At 47.4% G+C, this 21,496-nt stretch overlaps 1 long non-coding RNA gene across 1 annotated transcript; it reads right to left on the reverse strand.

Moving 5' to 3' along the window:
- Positions 1-18,327: 18,327 nt before the first annotated feature.
- On the reverse strand, positions 18,328-20,181 carry LOC126994707 (uncharacterized). The gene is made up of 2 exons (XR_007749505.1): positions 19,601-20,181; positions 18,328-18,501 (listed from the first exon to the last, which is right to left on the reverse strand). It is a non-coding gene; the product is annotated as an uncharacterized LOC126994707 (long non-coding RNA).
- Positions 20,182-21,496: the final 1,315 nt, after the last annotated feature.

Consider the following 21,496-nt stretch of genomic DNA (forward strand, 5'->3'; position numbering starts at 1 on the left):
TAGGTATGTAATGGCATTTCCCACCTCCACAACCACTCCACTCCCCGCGCCCCGCCGCCGCCCGCCACCCACCACTGACTAGAACTAGAATGTGTCCCAGCCGCGGATAGCGACCCACAGCTCTGGAATGGGTATCATGCAAACTTCTTATATTTGGAGGAAAGCTAAGTACACTTAGTAGCACATACTAAAAGTTCATGTGCATAGGAGAATGAGATCAAAACGTTTCCTGAGTGCTGAGAATGTATGGGCGTTATTCTGTGCAGACAAAAAAAAAAAAAAGTGTTATGCAGCTGTTGTAACAACAGAACACTCATAGCGAGGAAGACAGTAGGAAACAAGGTAATTTCAGCCAGGAGGTCAGCAACAGGCATAGCTTGAAACTGTCACACGGTAAGGAGAGTAAATATGGCTATAAAACTACAAAAATAATATATAATGGTGGTAGAAATAAAGTTACGTATGTACATTTGAACTGTCATTATTGGGAGGAAAATAAAATAGAAAGAATAATAAAAAGAGCAAATACGAAAACTGTGGACCAAATAAAAATCTGGACTTCAATAGAACACTGTACATTTGACCAATAAATAAATTTTGGAACGATCACCAAGTAAGTAAACTAAAAGAACCGCCGATTCGTCTATCAGACACACTCTCCATTTGGCACCAAAACACTGGCATTAAAAGGGAACGGGACTAGGAAGGGAACAGTAGAGTAACCACTGGAAACCTGACTCCCACTACCGGCTTCATTTACCCCGCTGCGACTCGTCACGAGACAAGACCGGTCACCAGGTCACGGCGTAAGAGATGGAAACGCCGTGAAGAATACAGGTCCATTTCTTTCAGCTTCCTCGTTTCAGTTCCTCCATCTGGATCGCCCTACGTCGGATCCTGCCCACGAGTTCTCGATCCCACAGGCACTCCCGATGGTCCACAGGGGAGGGAGTGGCACTCTCGGTGACTGCGACCCGAATGCCTTAGGGAAGAAAAGACTTATCCGGGTGGAGCCACGGCACACCAGTGTCTCGCGCTGGTCATCTCGCTGTGAGAATGGAGAGGGTATCCATCATCATCATCATCATCTTCAGCTATTTCTTGTTCACTACAGAACAAAGGCGCTTCCTAACATTCTTCACCGTTATGGCTGATGCTATTGTGCATGTCAAAGGAATAACTTCCAACAAGTAATTCAGTTCAGCTTTTTTTTTATAATGAACTTTATATATTAACTTTCTGGTAACTTTCTAAAGTAAATAATAACTGCCAAGAGATGAAAAAAAATATATATATCAGCACACACGACCAACGCTACACTGCCATTATGATACAGTACCGTGTATATAAACTGTTTAAGTATATGGATAACGAAGCAGTCTGTCTAACAAGTATACGTATGTAGAATATTATAGACATTAGAAAAGAGAGTAAAAAAACAAAGCTATTGACTGAGACAAGCATTTAACAACGCCTGTGCACCACAATACATCCATACCTGGTTCACGTCGGGAGCGTTTTACTGGTGGGGGAGACCCGCCCGTTGGTCGAGGCGTAAACAGTAGGCCGAACCACTTCGTCATTTCCTGGCAGACAGAGATCAAGATAAGACCACATGACCAGAGTAGATCAAACTGGACAATATTACATTTCCAACTCTTGAGTAAAACCCACGTAACATCTTAAAACATAATATTATCGTTGTGTTTGTTGTTGCTGCACTGATTAGTATTGTAATAATTGTAATGAAAATAGTAATGGTAGTGATAGTAGTAGTAGTGTTGATGATAAGTCTGTGCCTCTAATTCTCTCACTGAAAAAAAAAATAAAGGAACAGAAGAAAGAAACTGCAGCGTCCAAGTCACAGTGAAGAAGAGGAGGAAGCTATTTTTAGTAAAACAAGTTTTCCTACATTATTACAAATCCTGCCAAACTTATCCAAATATAGATTATGCAGGTAGTTACCAACACGGCTAGTACAGGTTTTATATTAGTACCAGTGCAGTAATAACATCAACTACTACATACTACTACTACTACTACTACTACTACTACTACTACTACTACTACTACTACTACTACTACTAATAATAATAATAATAATAATAATAATAATAATAATAATAATAATAATAATAATAATAATAATAATAATAATAAACTATACAACAAAAACACCACCTCACCACCCACCTATCCATTTCTCCGCGGTGTAGCGAACAGGAGGCGGAGGGGAGTGGTGATGAAGGTGTGGTGGTGGATGTGGTTGGTGGTGCTGGTGGTTGAGGTGAATGACGGTGTCCTTGCCGGGGGGTGGGGGAGCTGGGACATCCTTTCTGGTGTCTGCATGGTGAGGGGGCGGGGGGAGAGGCTGGTGGTGGGGGAGTATATTGGGGTAGTGGTGGAGGGAGGGGATCCTAGGCCGAGGGGAGGCTTGTAGATAATATTGTAAATGTGTATAGTTTAACTCATCCGCCTGTTTGGGGTAATGTAGACGGAGGGGGGTGGAATGGGTGACGTGGGGTGGGAGATGAGTAGCTTGGGAGACGTGGGGTGGGAGATGAGTAGCCTGGGAGACGTGGGGTGGGAGATGCTGGGCCTGGGAGACGTGAATTGGGAAAGGGGCGTGTCGGGATGCTGGAGGCTGCATGCAAGATGGAGAGGAGACTGGGATATGGATGGTAGGGTGGGAGGAGGGTGATGGGGGGTGATGGGGAGGGGAGGAGATTGTGAGCTGAGAAGAGAGTGGGAGATTAGAGGGTCGGGAGGAGGGCGGCGAGCGATGCGTGGGAGGGGAGGCATGAGGGGGGAGATGAGCTGGTCGGGAGGTCGGTGGTGAGGGAGATGGTGGGAGATGAGGAGCTCGGGAGGTCGGTGGTGAGGGAGATAGGAGATAGGAGATAGGAGAGATTTGAGGGGAGGAGTGAGTGGGGCGGGAGGGTGATGGTGGAAGATGAGGAGGTCGGGACACGGGAGACTGGAGATGAGGGGGATGGGAGGAGGACTGCGGGAGGTGATGTGACTGGGAGGGTGGGAAGGTAAAATGAGATGAGGGAGAGGTGAGCGGTGAGACTTGAGAGGGCCGAGACGTAGGAGTTATGACATGAGAGGGCTGTGACGTGGGAGGTGGGAGACGAGGAGGAAGATGTGAGGGGTGAAGAGGCTGGGGTTTCAGTGGTGGGGGATGTGAGAGGTGAGGAGACATTGTGAGGTGATGATACAGCTGTGAGGGAGATGGTGGGAGATGAGTTTGCTGTGAGGGAGATGAGGGGAGATAAGATGGTTCGGAAGGAGTCAGGGGGAGAAGAGAGGGTCGGGGTGCTGGCTGTCGGAAGTGAGAGTGTTGGGAGGTAGGTGGGGTGGAAGAAGGTGGAGGGGCATGAGAGGGGTGGACGTTTTCTGGACAGCTTTGAGAGGGATTAGATGCTTGAAGTGGAGCCTGGGTGGAGGGTGGAGTGGGGTGGGAGGGCTGGAGTCTTTGAGGAGAGGGAAGAGAGGGCTGGACAACTTGTGGAGAGGGTGGAGAGGGCTTCGATGTGTGGGATGAAGCTTGAGAGGCGGGTGGTGGATGCTGTGAGGTCTGTGGGCTTTGTGGAGAGGGGTGAGTGGGCTGAGTGGGCTTCGGGGGTTGTGGATGTGGATGAGAAGAGGAGGATGGACACTGAGAGGGCTCAAAGGTTTCTGGATGACTTTGAGAGGGCTGTGAGGTTTGTGGATGAGGTAAGGAAGAGTGGGGAGTTAGAGGAGGTGGATGAGAGGGTTGGGAGGGGGGAGGAGGTGGGTGGGATGGGTGAGAAGTGGAAGGAGGTGGATGGGATAGGTGGGAGGTGGAAGGAGGTGCATGAGAGGGCTGGGAGGGGGAAGGGGGTGGGTGGGAGGTGGAAGGGGGTGGGTGGGAGGTGGAGGGAGGTGTATGAGAGGGCTTGGAGGTGGGAGGAGGTGGGTGGGAGGTGGGAGGAGGTGGATGAGAGGGCTTGGAGGGGGAAGGAGGTGGGTGGGAGGTGGAAGGAGGTGGGTGGGAGGTGGAAGGGGTGGGTGGGAGGTGGAAGGAGGTGGGTGGGAGGAGTGGGAGGAGGAAGTAGGTGGGAGGTGGGGAGGTGGGTGAGAGGTGGAAGGAAGTGGGTGGGAGGTGGAAGAAGGTGGGTGAGAGGTGGAAGAAGGTGAGTGGGAGGTGGAAGGAGGAGGGTGGAAGGTGGAAGGAGGCGGGTGGGAGGTGAAAGGGGTGGGTGGGAGGGATGGGAGGTGGAAGGAGGTGGATTGGAGAGGTGGGAGGGTGGGAGGTGGAAGAAGGTGGGTGGGAGGTGGAAGAAGGAGGGTGGGAGGGATGGGAGGTGGAAGGAGGTGGATTGGAGAGGTGGGAGGGGGAAGGAGGTGGGTGGGAGGTGGAAGGGGGTGGGTGGGAGGGATGGGAGGTGGATGGAGGTGGCTTGGAGAGGTGGGAGGGGGACGGAGGTGGGTGGGAGGTGGAGGTAGGTGGGTGGGAGGTGGAAGGAGGTGGGTGGGAGGTGGAAGAAGGTGGGTGGGAGGTGAAAGGAGGTGGGTGGGAGGTGGAAAGAGGTGGGTGAGAGGTGGAAGGAGGTGGGTGGGAGGGTAAGAGGGGGAAAGAGGTGGGTGGGAGGTGGAAGGAGGTGGGTGGGAGGTGGAAGGAGGTGGGTGGGAGGTGGAAGGAGGCGGGTGGGTGGTGGAAGGGGTAGGTGGGAGGTGGAAGGGGTGGGTGGGAGGGGTAAGAGGTGGAAAGAGGTGGATGGGATGGGTGGGAGGTGGAAGGAGGTGGGTGAGAGGTGGAAGGGGGTGGGTGGGAGGTGGAAGGAGGTGGGTGGGAGGTGGAGGGAGGTGGGTGGGAGGTGGAAGGAGGTGGGTGGGAGGGAGAAGGGGTGGGTGAGAGGTGGAAGGGGTGGGTGAGAGGGGTGGGAGGTGGAAGGAGGCGGGTGGGAGGTGGAAGGGGTGGGTGGGAGGGTGGGAGGTGGAAGGAGGTGGATGGGAGAGGGAGGTGGAAGGAGGTGGATGGGAGGGGAGGGAGGTGGAAGGAGGTGGGTGGGAGGGGTAAGAAGGGGAAGGAGGTGGGTGGGAGGGGTGGGAGATGGAAGGAGGTGGGTGGGAGGGGGAAGGAGGTGGGTGGGAGGTGGAAGGAGGTGGGTGAAAGGTGGAAGGAGGTGGGTGGGAGGAGTGGGAGGAGGAATGAGGTGGATGGGAGATGGAAGGAGGTGGGTGGGAGGTGGAAGGAGGTGGGTGGGAGGTGGAAGCTTGTAGGTGAGAGGGATGAGAGGTGGAAGGAGGTGGGTGAGAGGGATGTGAGACAGGAGGAGGTGGGTGGGAGGGCCGGGGTGGCTGTGGCGGGGGATGGGAGGGCTTGGAGGGTTGTGGATCAGTTTGGGGTTGGTGAGGTGTTTGGACCGGGGTGTGGGGCGTGGACGGGCTGAAGACGTCGTCCTCTAATGTCTCGTCGGGCGGCACGTAGCTGGAGAGGCTGGACCGCCGATTTACATCCTCTCCTGCTGACGTAATAAAGTGTTATGCGAATGGAATAAGACAAATAAGTAAACATAAGGCAACATGTAAGTATGAGCTGCATGGAAACAGTGAGTAGGATTGAACGTGAATGGCTCTCGCCTCACCATTATGAGACAGCCGAAGGAGTTGCGTGAGGATCTGCTCGGAGGTGCAGGATTTCCACCCGAAGTCCTGTATCAGTGTTGGAGGCATGCACAGTTGCACCATCGTCTTGAAGTCCTCCCGCAGCCTCTTCTGCAGGTTGGGGTTGGTGGAGGGCTGGACGCCGCACCGCCTCACCAGCGTGCTGAGCAGTCTCGCAGGGGAACACGACAGCTCCTGCAGCTGCGTTGCCTCGGGCACAGACAGCAGGTCGCTCAGCACCAGCTGCAGACGCTCCATGAAGACGACGTCCTCTGATGACACATTGTCGTCGCTCCCAGAACAAGTTTGCGGCGCCACACCCGGAGCGGGCAAGGAGGCGGGCCGCTTACTCGTGACCTGTGGCGGCACAGAGCCCAAGGGTGGCTCTGAGGCCGGCCGGCAGGTGTTCAGGTTCAGCACAGGGGCGTCACTCCCCTCAGTACGTTGCACAGTGTGGGGCGTCACCTTACTCGCTTCACTACAAATAACGGACTGTCCTGTACTGGGATCCACATCGCCCACGTTCCAAAAAGGAGGCTGTCCCTCTTGGGGCTCCACCTCATGCCTTCCATTACAAGCGGCAGGTTGTCCTGTGCGGGGTGCCACCTCACCTGCGTTGCCATAATGGACGGACTGTTCTGTATGAGGCAACATCTCGCCACCGCCGGGATTGACAAGAACTACCTTCTCGATGGTGACGTCACTATTGGTTGAGGAAGGCCTCGTGTTCTCTTCAAAAGCCTTTCCTGTCATCGAGTCTTCTTTCTCGGACACGTGTCCACACTCATCCACTTGAGCACTTGTACTAACGTTTGCCACCACAGGGTCGCTGCTTCTACGGGCATCCACTGAGAGAGCGGCTGGTGCAGGAGGCCTCCGAGGGATGTCAGAGGAAAAGGACCGTTGGGTCAGCGGGGGTCGCAAGGGCTTGACAGTCAGAACTGGTTCTGACTGTCGGCGGCCGTCTGGTCCTTCCGTCTGGGACTTGGGCCCCGTCAAGGGAGTACCTGCGGGGGGACCATTTGGATCGGACTCATGCCGTCTCGCCGCTGTAGAAGGAGAGGCAGCAGAGGTGCGACAGGGGCCGATGGGGATCAATTCCACACAGGGCGAAGGGGGCTCTATGATCCGCCTCGGAGGCCTCAGCGCGCCCTCCCCCACCACCGGGGGCCGCCAGGCTGGGTCAGTGCCGCGGTGACGCTCGGACGAATAGACTGGCCTCGGGGGCAAGGTGTTGGCAGGGGTAAAATGCGACGACACCATCACCTTACGAGGCCCCAATTCCCTCCCAGGGTCGCCCCTCAGGTCGTACGTGAATCTGGTGAGTCCTTCAGGCACCCTCGGGCGCATGTGAGGGTACGAGCCTCCTGGCAATGCATGGACGGGGACATACACCTCCCGCAGATGGGGCGGCAAGGGGCCCTTCAGCTCGGGGCGCCCCAAGGGTCCACCAGGGTAGAAGCGACTCGGGATTTCCGTGTTGGGTCCCGGCAAACCCGGGTGGGATGGGGCAGCAAGGACGCGGTGCACCTCGGAGGGGGTGTCTGGAGGCGAGGTGTGGAGGGGCGACGGACGGTAGTGGCGTGGCACACCTGAGGAGCCGTGCTGGGGGGCCAGGTGTTCCTGGGGCCGCACTATCGGCAGTCGACTGATGGCCTGGGAGGGCGGCAGATGTGGCCGCAGATAGTGCCGCGGCAGGAAGGAGCGGTATGGCGGCGGCGGCCCCTGGTGGGCGATGAGCTCATGAGGTCTGAGGGGGTACGGGTACGGGTGGCGCAACTCCCTCACGGCGTAATGCCCCTCCAAGGGGACATGATAAGGGGGTGGGTATGCAGAACGTACTCGGAGATCCGGAGCCCTCATCCTGGGAGAAAGAGTCATTCCTGGGGGTAGTGACCGCACCTCCTTCAGATACTGGAGGCCCACCACTCCCTCGGGGTGGTGCATTGGGGGAAGCTCCTCTACCTCACTCTCTGCCAGGTTGGAGTCGATGCCTACGGCGTTGATAACCTGCGCCAGGATGTCCTCGGGATCGTTCTGCCCGCCGGCCGCCTGCTCCGTCTCCGTGGCCTGCAACAGTCTTCGCTTCTTGGGCACGGGCTCGCTGGCGCGCCGCTCTTCCTTGGCAGCCGCCGCCTCAGTCTCCTGGGCGGTGGGCTGTCTGGAGGGCTGCGGCGCGGGGCCCTCCACACTGTTGGCCATAACAGTGGTGGCCAGGCTGGAGTGTGCTGCCGAAGAGGAGGGGCTGCAAGTTTCAGTGGGAGGGGCGGAGCTTGGGACTCGGGGAGGACTGTCCAGCAGGTGTCGCGGGTCACGAACCTTGAGGCGCCGCACGCTCATGCCGCCCACGCGCCCTCTGGGGACACACAGGGATGAGCTACATGTAGACAGATGCGAATGAGCAGATAGTCACAGAGATAGATAACAGGTGGATGTAGATAGACAGACAAATAACACCAGAGGGAATAAATTAAGAATAAAAGCAAGGCGTGAGCACACATAGCTGTAATAATGTCAAGCATAGCAGAGAAGGGGTTAAAGGAATCTCTCTCTCTCTCTCTCTCTCTCTCTCTCTCTCTCTCTCTCTTCACCATCGTCATCACCTTTGATTCGTCATCCTCTTCATATAAGTGAACGAATTTTTACATTTTCCTTACTGAACTTGAATTGGCCCATCAATGAGTATAGATGAATTCAGGTTCAGGTAGGAAACAGGTTAAGAACTGGAGCATGAATAGGGTAACAGATGAGCGGAACAAATCAAGAAGGTAACTGATGCCAACCCGATTGAAAGCTTTAAATAGAGACAGACTGACAGACCGGGAGGGAAGTTAGTCAATCACTTATTCTTAGGCGCTCCCAATTGTTTTTCTTTCTGGCCTCTGTAGTCTTCATATAATGCGTTTTAAATCCTTACCCTCTTCCTTCTTTTCCATTTCGACCTCTTCCTCCTCCTCCACATCACCTACGTCACCATACTCATTACATCACTACACAAACAAGGTCACGTGATGCAGGCAAGACGCAATGAACAGCACGCACTATATATCGTGTTGCGCAGCGTCACCTCTTCATGCCCAGTCACAGGTGGCCGCTTGATTAATCCCAGCAGGTGAGGGACATATTAGTGACAGTCGGTGAAGTCAGTCTCGCCCCACAGCATTAAGTTATTTCCGAGCTACCTAAGGCGGACGGCGTTCACATCAAGCAGAGTCCATCTTCACTTGTCTTTCATTTTCTAAACTGGGATTCTTAGGTTGGTATTGTTAGATACTTTCGCTTCTCACATCAACTATTTCTAAAGGTCAATGAGGGGGTCAGTCGGGTTCTAATGAGTGTTTCTTTAGGTTCACGGTACAGAAGAAAGGTCAGACTACCACTAGGGCCATAGAACTACCCCTGGAAATACCCCAAACTCCTACGAAAGCCTTGTCAAATAATTATGTGTTCTTGGGCGGCGAAATGTCCTAAAATACGACTCTTATTTTTCTGACTACGACCCAGCTTTAAACATTCCTCTCACGATCCGTTATGAAGACTCGCAGAAAACCAGGAAAATACAGTGAAAAAAAAGGTAATAATCAGTAAGAGTTGATGCAACATAACGCGTGGACTACACAGTGTGAGCCGTTGCAAAGGCTTACACCACGCCTACTCCTGAATTTGTTACTTCTGGCATATTTCGTTATCTATTTGTTTATTAAGCGGTGATCCAGGGCTAAGGCGTAACCTATACACTCCGAGGAAGCCTGCTATATTCATTCATAAGGTGTCCGATTTCTTTTAGAGCAACAGAGCGATATGATGTTTGCTTTAACAGGAGAATAAGTCCAATGGAAGGAGGTGTGTCCATTCCCAGCCACTCACTTTCGCTGCCATCACAAACAATGGAAAATTCATCATTACCAAACCATTTCTCCACGACACATAACTCCCATGTCAGTTTAGCCTGAAAATCCATTACGTGGACTAAGATATACATTAAAAAGCCACGTTAGAACGATCCGACACCCTCAAATATGTGACAGACAAACACACGCCCTCGGCAAACATTATTATCAAAATGGACTGCTACCCTCCTCCTCCTCCTCCTCTACCTTCTTCAAGTCAAGGGGAGTCTGAACACTTATCGACCGAAACAATTTTCTTGGATGGAACGCACCTCAAGTACCGTAATAGTTCGAAAATTATTCTCAGCCCAACAGAATTTTAGGTATTATGTTCCCTGCTCAGGGTTCGTATGTCTTTGCTAATGTCACCTGTTGATGCTTAAGTACTGTAATGACGTTAGAAGTTCATTGTTTTCTCTTTATTTAATAGATTGGAGTACATTGTAATGATGCAATGTTACTCGTGGTATTTTCGTGTAGCTAGAAAAAATATTGATCTAGTTAGTCTCAATATAAGTATGAAGCGCTACAGTATGACAATTCGTACTTCCTTACTGATTTGCATTGAAGTGTCTTCCATAAAATAAAGGAAATGCCAGGTCAGCTGCGTGTAAAACAAGTCACCTATTGAATAAAACATACGATATCGACAGCCTTGCCACCTGAGTCATCTATTTATGGACAAGGCACTTTTTTACAAGATAGATGCTGACAGGAAAAAAATGGGAGGGTAAACAGATAAAACACCTAAAACAAATATTATAAAACACTCTTATCACCGGCATTATCGTGCACAACATACATCTCGGGGATTTAGTGCTGTAAACTGCGCCCAAATAAATCAACAAGCTAATTGCGTGTTTGCCTCCCTGAGTGGCGACATCTGTCTTCCGGAGTCCTGGCGGCGACGTTCATTCCTTAAATATTGTGCGGGTGTGAAGTGGTGACGTGCGCTGATGTTCCTGTCTGCTTTGATTTACCCAGGAGGAGGGAGGGCGAGGAAGGACAAGAGAAGTGAGGGGAGAGGCCGAGGAAGCGCATTAGTTGCCTAGCAATTTCCTGTTGTAGTAACCAGGTTTCCCGCCTCCTTCCTTCCCTTGCTCCACTCGCCACAGCTGTGAGCATTCTTTATCACACACACACACACACACACACACACACCGGTCGGAGGGTTTCACTGAGTTTTCTTACTTCCGTGACTCAATTTGCGGGACAGGTAACTGAATTAATAAAGCGTCTAAGGTGTACTCGAGGTGACCTCTTTACTCTACCTGAGACATTTTTCTATCTAATTTTCATAATGAGGTTTGGTAGCGAGGAAAAAATAACCTTTTCCCTTTACGTTCTCGAGGGGAAATAGTAAAGCAACGAGAGTTATTACTACTATTATACAAGAGCAGACGACTACCACTACTATTTCCTATCCGTCACCTTAGCAATATTTCAATGTGTCATTGTGGTGGGACGGGGGACACAGACTCGAAAATACGGTATTAGAGTTTAAGGAGGAAATATCGCCCAGTAAACCGAGTCACACTGCCACCGCAACCTGTGTTTAATTTCCTTCACATTCATGTAGGTATTGTTTGTATATTATCTTAACGCGTGTGCTACTTCGGTGATCTTGCTTAGTTTTATCTTTTATCTTTATTTCCTTGCCTGAATGTGAGTGTAAGTCAGAGTTTCTTCAGTGTAAGTTCACCTGTGAATGAGAACAAATTTTCACTCGTATTCAGTTAAAAGTTAGTTGACTAAATAAAGTATCGTTAATGATATTTATTTTGTACACATTTCACTTATCTACAGTTACGCTCTTGTCTAATGAACTACAATCGGACACGAGATCCTTTTTAGAAGTGATTTAATGAATACAAAGAAAGAAAATGATTATATAAAAAAATCTCAAATTTAATCAACAATTTTCGCCATTCTTTTTACATCAGTATTGCGGGCACTCCTTTTTGTAATTCTCTTTACAACAATAAACTTCAATCACTCCTTCATTTTGTTTTTCCTTTGGACGCACCTGTACCACGCGTGAAAAAAAGTCTTCTGTACCCAAATAACAATGCTAATAGGGCCGAGCAAGTCTGACACAATCCTGCTTGGTACCCTACATAGCTGTCTCTCTCATCGATGGCCATTGTGTATTCACCTGACAGTCCCCGGGTGTACTGCCTACCTACATTCCGCCGACATTGATTGCGTCTAATTATTCACCACAATTCATCAGTGTCGGCCATCGTGCGCGGAATTAATCATCAAAGGTGCTGACAAATATTTCTGACGGGACGAGGGGGCGTGGGACGGGCGGGCCATTAAGACAGCTGGGACTCAAGCGGATGTGATTTATGAAGGCAGATGTTAGAGTGGTGGTTCTTGCGGCGTCGGTGTTGGTAAATGTCTCCTGCAGAACGTTCATCTTTTGGGAAACTATACAGCAGTGAAATCTGCTTCAATAGTTATCTGCTTTTTATTGTTGTCTTCATTCATTCATTTATTTATTATGCATAGTTATATCCAAACCTTTAGTCCGAGTTATACGTAAGCTGGGGAGAATTGTAAAGGATAGTTGATGACCTTTTCTTGGCTTCTGCGATGTTTAGAGGAACTGCTTATCCTTTGCTCTTTCCTTTACCCTAAAATAATACAAAGCGCTATTCAGCATATTCATCTTCTCGTATAGTAAATAAAATAATCATGTTAAGTATGAACACCTGTTGAGGAAAAGCCTGCATTTCGTTAGTATTTATCCGTGAGGTGCTTACTAATTTTCGTCAGGAAGTGTCGGTGTAGCAAAAAAGCCAGGTCGGGCCATGACGGGAGCTGTGCATGAACACGATGGTGGAGGTGGTAATGGTGGTGGTGGTGGTGGTACGAGGTGGAATTAATAATGGATAACATGACCACACCCTGCCTGATCACACACACACACACACACACACACACACACAACGGTCTTAGGGTATTGACACTGGAAAAAAATAATGCAAAAACTAATTACTTTGATATGATTATTCTTTTTACTCACCATCATTGTATCCATGTTTTTCATCTTCAGTGAAAGGCAATACGTTGGTTGTCTCTCAAAAGTGACACTGATCAGTGAATGTGTTACACAGTTTACATTTTTTTTCGAAATGTAAAACGTTGTATGTACTGAAATATATTAAGTATGTCTCCAAGTGTGCTTGTAGTTCACAAATATGTCTTACACGTCCACTTTTCTTTCATATCTGGTTGCTGTACATTTCAATTTTACATCATTATAAAGTTTTCTCGTTTATAATATCGTCCAGAGTTCGTTCACAGCGTCCCTCTAAGGCTACCTGCTTTAACAAGAAAAGGATCAACTTAATCACTTTAACATAGTAGAGAAAACATCAACACCAACAAGAATATCAACAACTACTACCACTCGAATACTAATACCATTACTGCTTCTGGTACTTATACTCTTCTGCTGCTGCTGCTACCACAACCACTTATATTTTTCCCTGACACCTTCCGATTTCTTTGTTGTGGTGATACTACCGAAAGAAAAATAAACATATATATAAACCAAACGTGGTCTGCAGCATGTTGATAGCAGCACTTTTTCTTACTCACAGAAGTAGAACACGACCAACCCAAACACTTTTTCAACAGCAAACTATTAAACTAGCGAGTAGCACACTTCACCACACCCATCGCCACCACGCGTCACTCCTCACCACTACCGGTCAGCACCACCACCACGCCGCACCATCACAACACCACTCACGCCATCACCACGGGCCACCACACAACACCACCTTCTGCTGCCGGTGCGTGACTGATTCTGCAAGGCCCCAACCCCAAGCCCCCAGTCCGTGCCGGCACAATTATCACTACGCAACTGAGCCTGGCGTCGCACTCCATCACCACGGCACTCACCGGCACCACTACACACGCTGCCTCAGACACAGTGCCACAGTAGCAGCCACACGCCTCCCTCCCTCCCTCCCTCCACCTCTACCAGTCTACCATTCTATTCTTCCACAACTTTCCTCCCCCCACCACCTCACTGCATTGGTTCACTCGCTCCACACTATCCCCCTTCCAGCCCACTGTTTCTCCCACCTCTTATCTCTCTCCACCACATTGCTCTGTCGCTTCCTTTCCTCCACCACACGCTGGGCCCTATCCTTCACATCCTTCCCTCCCTCCCCTAGCTGTTTCCTTTCCTCCATCACATCCTTCCACTACTTCCCTCGCTCCACTGACTCCCTTCCTCCATGCAGCAAGTCATTTCTCTGCTTTCCTCCCATCCATCGTCTCTACCACCCCTTCCTTCCCCCCGGCTTCCTCGCCTTCTCTCGCCTGCTGTCTCGAGGGGTCGCCACAACACTCCCTCCGCACCGTCATCTCTACACACTGCTACCTCATCGTTTTCGTGGCGCCACCTCGCATTATCCCAAGCACAAACAATGTGTACCAAAAAGGATTATTTTCTTTTCGTCTTTTTTTTCTCAGTATTGACGTGCGGCATCATCGTCAACATTCCAATTATTGTTTTTAGTAAGCACTAGCTAGTAATCATGCAACAGGAGCATCTAAATTTCTTCGACTGGTCTAATTACAGACTCCTAACATAATTAAATGACAAAGACAGGGGCACATTATCACATACGCAAGTGCAGTGTTACTCATTTCCTTCCCATACTTTTTTTCTGTGCTGCGTACAAAGCGAGAGGAAGGACGGCACGTGCATGGCCTCTCCCACTTTCATCACAAATGTCGTCGCGTTCCAAGACAAGGCAGCACACATCCGATACCCGTGACTGTGTACTTGTTTATTTTCCCCAAACACACAAGCTCAAGAGCCAATGTGACATGTTTTGCTTGGTTTATACCCATGCCATCCCTACCTTTAATGCGCAGTCTTGTCATCTACAACACCACTATTCTTTTCACTACTACAACTTCTACAAGTCTTTACAATTGCGCCGCCAACCACTACTGAAATAATTTATATATCTAGGCAGTACAACAGCCACCAGTACCCTTGCTTGCTATACTCATGTCACCTGTCCCATCACCACCACCACCTTGCTGCATTACTGACCACCACCACCACTATTCCCACCCACAACACATACAACACGACACTTGACGCTCTCATCCGCACCACAGTTCTACCAAAACATAAAAGCAATATGTCTTTACACTGCTTCTATACTGTGCCACTCTAACACTTCCACCACCATAAGGTTTTCCCACACAGTATACCATCCCACAGCACAACAGCGCTCACACCCTCACCCTCATCACAGCACGACCTTCACTCTGCTTCTACTATGTGATTATGACATTTCCAGCACAAGTATATAATTTCTTTCTCCACGTAGCACCATTCCACGACAGCACATCACACCCTCAGCCTCACTGCAGCACTACTGAAACATTAAACCAACATGCCTTCACGTCGCTACCTACAACATATTTCCACCACAAGTAACATGGACCACATCCCTCTCCTATACACAGTACCCACACGGCTCACACCCTCACCCTCGTCACGGCACTCTCCACCCTACTTCACTGCATCTCCCTGACACACTATGTTCATCGCTGCACGCTGCCCTCACCGCACCGCAGACACCCCGACTCTAATACGACTGCCGCCACGGAATCACGCTATCCAGGATGCACTTATCACATCCCCGGCCGCGTTATCTCCAGTCATCCGCAGTAGACAAATAACAACGAGTCGAGTGTCCGTATATCGCTTTCTTCTTACGCGGTGATAACTTTCTTACTATGGCTCCTCCCACCTTCGAGAAAGAAGATTATAGTATCAACTGCAGTGAGAAGGATGCCACCACGTCAGTCACTTTCCAGAGTGAAAAATAAAAGAGCATTGTGTTCTCGCTTTATCTCCGTGGCATCCGCTGTTGGTTGGTTGTATCAATTTGAGTTGTATGTCCGCCCTTCGGATAATAAAAAAAAAATATTTTGCCCTGTGATACAAGCTATAGCGTTACCACCCCCGGGATGTGATGGTTGGGCGCTTACCGATGCTAGTGGTTGAAGAATTACATAAGGTTGTCTTCAAGTGGTTTTGCGGAGGCCCATCTGTTGTTCTGCAGTAAAATACTGGATATTCTACATCAAGGAGTATTAAATGCCGGGGAAAAAGTGAATAAACAAGATCTAAAAATATATACACAAAAGATTTCCTTCAAATGAGGTACACATAAGTTGTCCTAGTAAAGAAAGTAAGGCTAGAACAGGCAGCCCGAGAGCCCCCCAGCTGAAAAGAGGCTCTGTGGCGGCGTGGCCCTTCCTTCCCTCCCTGGCTCCAGCGATAACAGCGTCGCCACACCTGCCGCCGCTCACAGGCCTCGACACACGCCAGGCTTCCCCCCCCCCTCCCTCTCCGAACACCCACACAGACACCTCTCCATAGTACTACAGTTGATGTATTCCCTGTTGTGCTTTCTATATATATACCTCATTTTTTATGCTTTTTATATACCTCTCTACATCAATATAAACTACTCCCTGCAATGCCTTCGATTTATAACTTTTCGTGCCTTGTATCCTTTCATTTTTTGTTGGAAAGCCTAATTACTACACAGTTAATGCCTATTTCTCCTCTTGCCCTTCATTCTACAAAACTAACCATATACTTCCCAAGCAACCTTATGATTACCTATACTCTTTCCTTGTCATATTACAAATTGTTTTACTTGTACATACAACGCAGTTAGTCTTCATACACTATTATCGCCTTTCGAGTCATGATAAACTAATGATTCTGTAACCAATAAAACGAAGTAATCTTATTTTAGGTTCACCGCCTTTGTCTTGTCACTCACTCCACGTGTTGCCTGCAGCCCTTGCTTCTCAACACTCCCTCGCCTCCTATCGCTGTATCAGTATCTGTCTCCTCGCACCCTCCACCTAACGAATGGCGGCGACTCTTCGTCCTCATTATGAATGCCGTTTTTTTTTTCCAAGCTCACATTTTTCCCTTCCCTGGATCTATTTTGATTTTTGCAATGTTTCTTGTTTTATATGTCTCGAGACACTTCAAGGATAGAATGCAGACAACTACTTGACAAGTCAGCGCCAAGTCGTTGGCCAGTCACTGACCTACAGGCTGTTCTAGTAATCAATGAAGAAATTTTAGTGTCTGTGGAAGGGTTGCTGGAGCGACCTCTAAACTTCGACGTCCCGGCCTACGCTTTAGTCTTTCTTTTTCAGCTTTGGAATTCATATTCACCCCCTTGCATTAGTGTAATTAAACATGCTATTTCCATGTATCCTTAGTTGTATAATCACACTCTGTACTGCCTGGGGGTTGGGATGGCATGCTCCTCCCTTCTCCTTTGTTGTTTTACTTGCAACAATAAACTATCAATCAATCAATCATGCGCAAAAAAATGGAACTTGTTGGACAAGCTTTCAGCAACAACAAGGCTGAATGTCAAATATCTGGTAGGCTAATGCAGCAACATTCCCACATCTGTGGAGAGAAAAAGTGAACATCATCTCATAAGAAATGTCTTTTCCACAACTCGACACACCATTGTCTCCCACAAAACTGAAATAAAAACATGTTAACAGTTAACATGCTGGTCGCCATCAGGCCAACATATAGGATGTACTCAGGATTCATTTCTGCGGTGTATCGGCCTCTCATCCACAGCAGACGTTGTCAAACCCACAGTACACTATTAACAACAATGGACATGATCACAACACACTGCAAACACTTCACTGACCTGTGTCCATAACTGTGTACACGCAGGTGACTGGTGACGACGCGCCCCGCAGCCTGGATCTGAGGTCAGTCCGCTGCAGCCTCCAGCGGCCACGAACTGATGGAGTCATCAAGAGGCGGCGGGCTGTTTAGGATGGCGCAATGCTGCCATATTCCTCTGCCCTTAACCGCAGATTACTCATTACTATTTTTTTCACCTGTATTTGCTCGAAGGCTCAGCGTTGAAGTATTTCTCTGGTTAGTCTACTAAAGCATTGTAGTTTGAAATTTATTTAAGTTATTATTGAGAAACTTGGCAACGCAACTGATACTGAAGATAGGGAAGTCGAGATACGTTATCAGTTACTTGAAGTCGTAGGTTTTGTCATGGTCAAAGAGAGAGCCAGTTAGGCTTGTTATTGCCTATTTTCGTGTGGCTTTCATGAAGCAAATTATGCAAGCAAACCACGGTCACCACTGACTACAGCTGTACCCTTCTCCTTTCCCAATCATATATCTGGCACAGCTCTAATTTTCGAGTGTTAGTTTATCATATCAAGATCTTATCTGTAAACAAGGAGGGTTTATTGTGGGCTGCTGCTTATCTCTCGAGAGCAGCAGACGTTTTATCTTGTGTTCTCTCCCACTTACAAACTAGGCCCGCTGGTCTCCTGCCGAACCACCATCACAAGTATCTCATCACCAACCTTCGTGGAAATACGTAACCCAAGTTTCAAATTATCGATTAGTAATGAGACACTGCCCAACTTAAGCAAATTACAGGGGATCAAATACTCGCCAATATAAGGAAATGACTTAGACTGATGTGATTATTGCAAGTTTTCAAATAAAAGAAAATAAACCCAATGTTAGCAACTTCAAAATTAAAATAGTGTTGAGGATCAAATGAATAAACTGAGTCATCTTAAAAGATAATTTCATGCCTTGTAGTTCAGTAAATTAGTTGGTGACAGATCATTCTCAATTGATTGTCATTCAATTAGAATTGGACTTACTTTGGAAACAAGTACATACTACCAGCTCAAGACAAAAAAGGTTAATAATAATTAAACAAAAAGTTATTGCAGTTTATTGAACAATGAAACATGTATAGGCTATAAAGCTAAACAGTGTAACCCTGGAGTAGAATAACTCATACAATTACTCATGATTAATTAGAATGACTATTGTAAAGCACCTATACAGCTGCTGCTGCTTGTTATTCTCAAGCAAGATGTGAGCTGCAGCCTGAAAAATAATGAAAGCATTAGATTATGACTTTCAGAGCAGTTTCCTTAACTAAAAACTAACCGCTCAGCTCTCATAATCATTGCACATGTGGTGCAACGCCCAGCAGTGATGGCAGTGAGGCTCAGCTGCACAGAGTAGTCTGAATTGAGTTATGGCCCAAAAGCCACCTTGCTTATCACACTCAACTAAGCTGGACACAGGAACTTCCCAACCAAAGCCAGGGGCTGCCTCCACCAGCAGCAGATGGTGTCACAGACCTGCCCCCGGCCAGGATCCCTAGGGCTGTCTGGTGTCCCGCCCCTCCTCTCGGAGGCTGCCCTTCAAGAGCATAATGAGTCCCTTCTCTCAGACCTTCCCAGGGGAAACAGACCCCTAAAGCAAGCTTGTGCTGCCGTCCACCACTGCCACCCTTTGCTGGTTCACCTTCGCAATATTTTCTGTCATCACTGCTTTTCACTAACAATTTAACATTGTTTTTTTAATAAATCTGACCTCACAAAAATTAAAAATACATGCTGCACTTCCTAGTACTTATTTGACTAAGTAGAAGATTTCTAAACATCTGAATGAACACCTTTAAATATAATTGGAATACTTCAATGAGTTAATTTTTTCAGTAAAATGTATATTTCAATCATCTGGCAATACTGCCAACAAATCACGTAATAATAATAACAACATTAAATCAAGTATTATCTACATAAAAGACAACTGCATAAAATTCAAGATAAGTTGATTATGCAGATTGAATTTACATTTATTTCATCACTAAAACTGTGTACAGGTGTTTGAACAAGAGGCAAAAATGGTTATGCAGAGATAAGTAAGGTATGGTAGTGGAAATGGACAAACTAATAAAATTAAGGTGAAACATATCAAGTAGTACAGGAGTTTGAATTTGAGTGCTACAAATGTAGAGGCAATATTTTATAAAAGTAAGCCCATCAGGACCAGGGCAGGAAACTAGTCAATTACTGAAAGCCTGGATTAGTAAAGGAATACTAGCACGAATGCAGCAAGCGCATGTAAATTATCTTGAAGTGGCATAATCAAGAGATGGATGAGAATAACAAACTTTTGGGGGACATCTGCTTACCTGAAATATGAAAATTGCAGACTCGTGTCAGCTGTGCCTTAATCAACACCCCTTGCTCGCATCCAGTTGTTGAACCTGTGAGGGGAAGCCCGCTTTAGTGATACAAATTCACATTGCAGGGAGTCCAAAAAACTAACCCCTCAGCTCTCATAATCATTGCACATGTGATGCAACGCCCAGCAGTGATGGCAGTGAGGCTCAGCTGCACAGAGTAGTCTGAATTGAGTTATGGCCCAAAAGCCACCTTGCTTATCACACTCAACTAAGCTGGACACAGGAACTTCCCAACCAAAGCCAGGGGCTGCCTCCACCAGCAGCAGATGGTGTCACAGACCTGCCCCCGGCCAGGATCCCTAGGGCTGTCTGGTGTCCCGCCCCTCCTCTCGGAGGCTGCCCTTCAAGAGCATAATGAGTCCCTTCTCTCAGACCTTCCCAGGGGAAACAGACCCCTAAAGCAAGCTTGTGCTGCCGTCCACCACTGCCACCCCTTGCTGGTTCACCTTCGCAATATTTTCTGTCATCACTGCTTTTAATTTTGTACAAAAACAATATTCCAAAAGTACATACATGAGAAAATGAAAACTTGCCCTGAATGAACATCAGCTTCCAGACATGCACATTGGTCACAGCAGGGCCACCTGAAATAAAGAAACCATCTTATATAAACTGACAACAGACTATCCTAATTCTAAAAATTGGAAAAAATCAGAAAGTTCAGGAAAGATTTACTTCAAATCTCAGTTATTTAGAAGGTATAAACATATCACACTCACCATGAACAAAACTGATTTACCCATCACATCTGAGGTACTGTATTTCTGAAAGATGAAAACATTCTTTAAAAGAGGTGTCATCATTTAACATGTGACAGTTTGTATACAATCCTCAGTTGGTAGTGCATGAAAGAAATCATGAAGTCATTAAAAGGTGAAAAGTATCATCATACAGTAATATAAAGTTTGAAGCAATTATGCATATATTAAAAATCAGTACAGGAAAGCTAACCTTTAAACAATTATGCTGATCCACTTAAACGTTACATCCCAATCCTGGTACTGTATTTCTGAAAGATGAAAACATTCTTTAGAAGAGGTGTCATCATTTAACATGTGACAGTTTGTATACAATCCTCAGTTGGTAGTGCATGAAAGAAATCATGAAGTCATTAAAAGGTGAAAAGTATCATCATACAGTAATATAAAGTTTGAGGCAATTATGCATATATTAAAAATCAGTACAGGAAAGCTTACCTTTAAACAATTATGCTGATCCACTTAAACGTTACATCCCAATCCTGGTGAAGAATTAAAGAGCAGTGTCAGGGCTAAGTTTAACAATAAGTTGTAATAATTTATATTCTCTCCTCAGTTGGTAGTGCATGAAAAATATCACAGAACTCATTATAAGGTGTAGTTACTCATCATGAATAATTAGGCAATGTACAATGCATTTAAATGTGAACCAAAAATAAGTAAAGATGAAGTATTGGATATATTTTTGCATTAAACTGCAGCAAGGTACTCGATGCAGACAAAACTTACCTACACAGTGGTTATGCTGCTCCAGATGGTGACGCCCTAATCCTGGTAATGGAGAGAACAGTGTCAAGACAAGAAGCTTTGTTGAAGTTTGTCAAGAATTTATACTTTCCTCAGTTGGTAGTGCATGAAAGATATCATGGAATTCATTATAAGGTGTAAATAATCATCATAAATAATAAATCATTGTACTATTGTTTTAAAGCATATAACAAAACTTAGATGCTGCTGCTGTTGAATATATTTTTACTTGAATAAAAAGAAACCAAAGGACTCATGAAAAATCTTACCTATGCAGAAATTATGCTGCTCCAGATCGTGACATCCCAGTCCTGGTGGTAGTGAGAACAGTGTCAGG

This window comes from Eriocheir sinensis, chromosome 7 (genome assembly GCF_024679095.1).
Source record: "Eriocheir sinensis breed Jianghai 21 chromosome 7, ASM2467909v1, whole genome shotgun sequence".
NCBI classification, from domain to species: Eukaryota; Metazoa; Arthropoda; class Malacostraca; order Decapoda; family Varunidae; genus Eriocheir; species Eriocheir sinensis.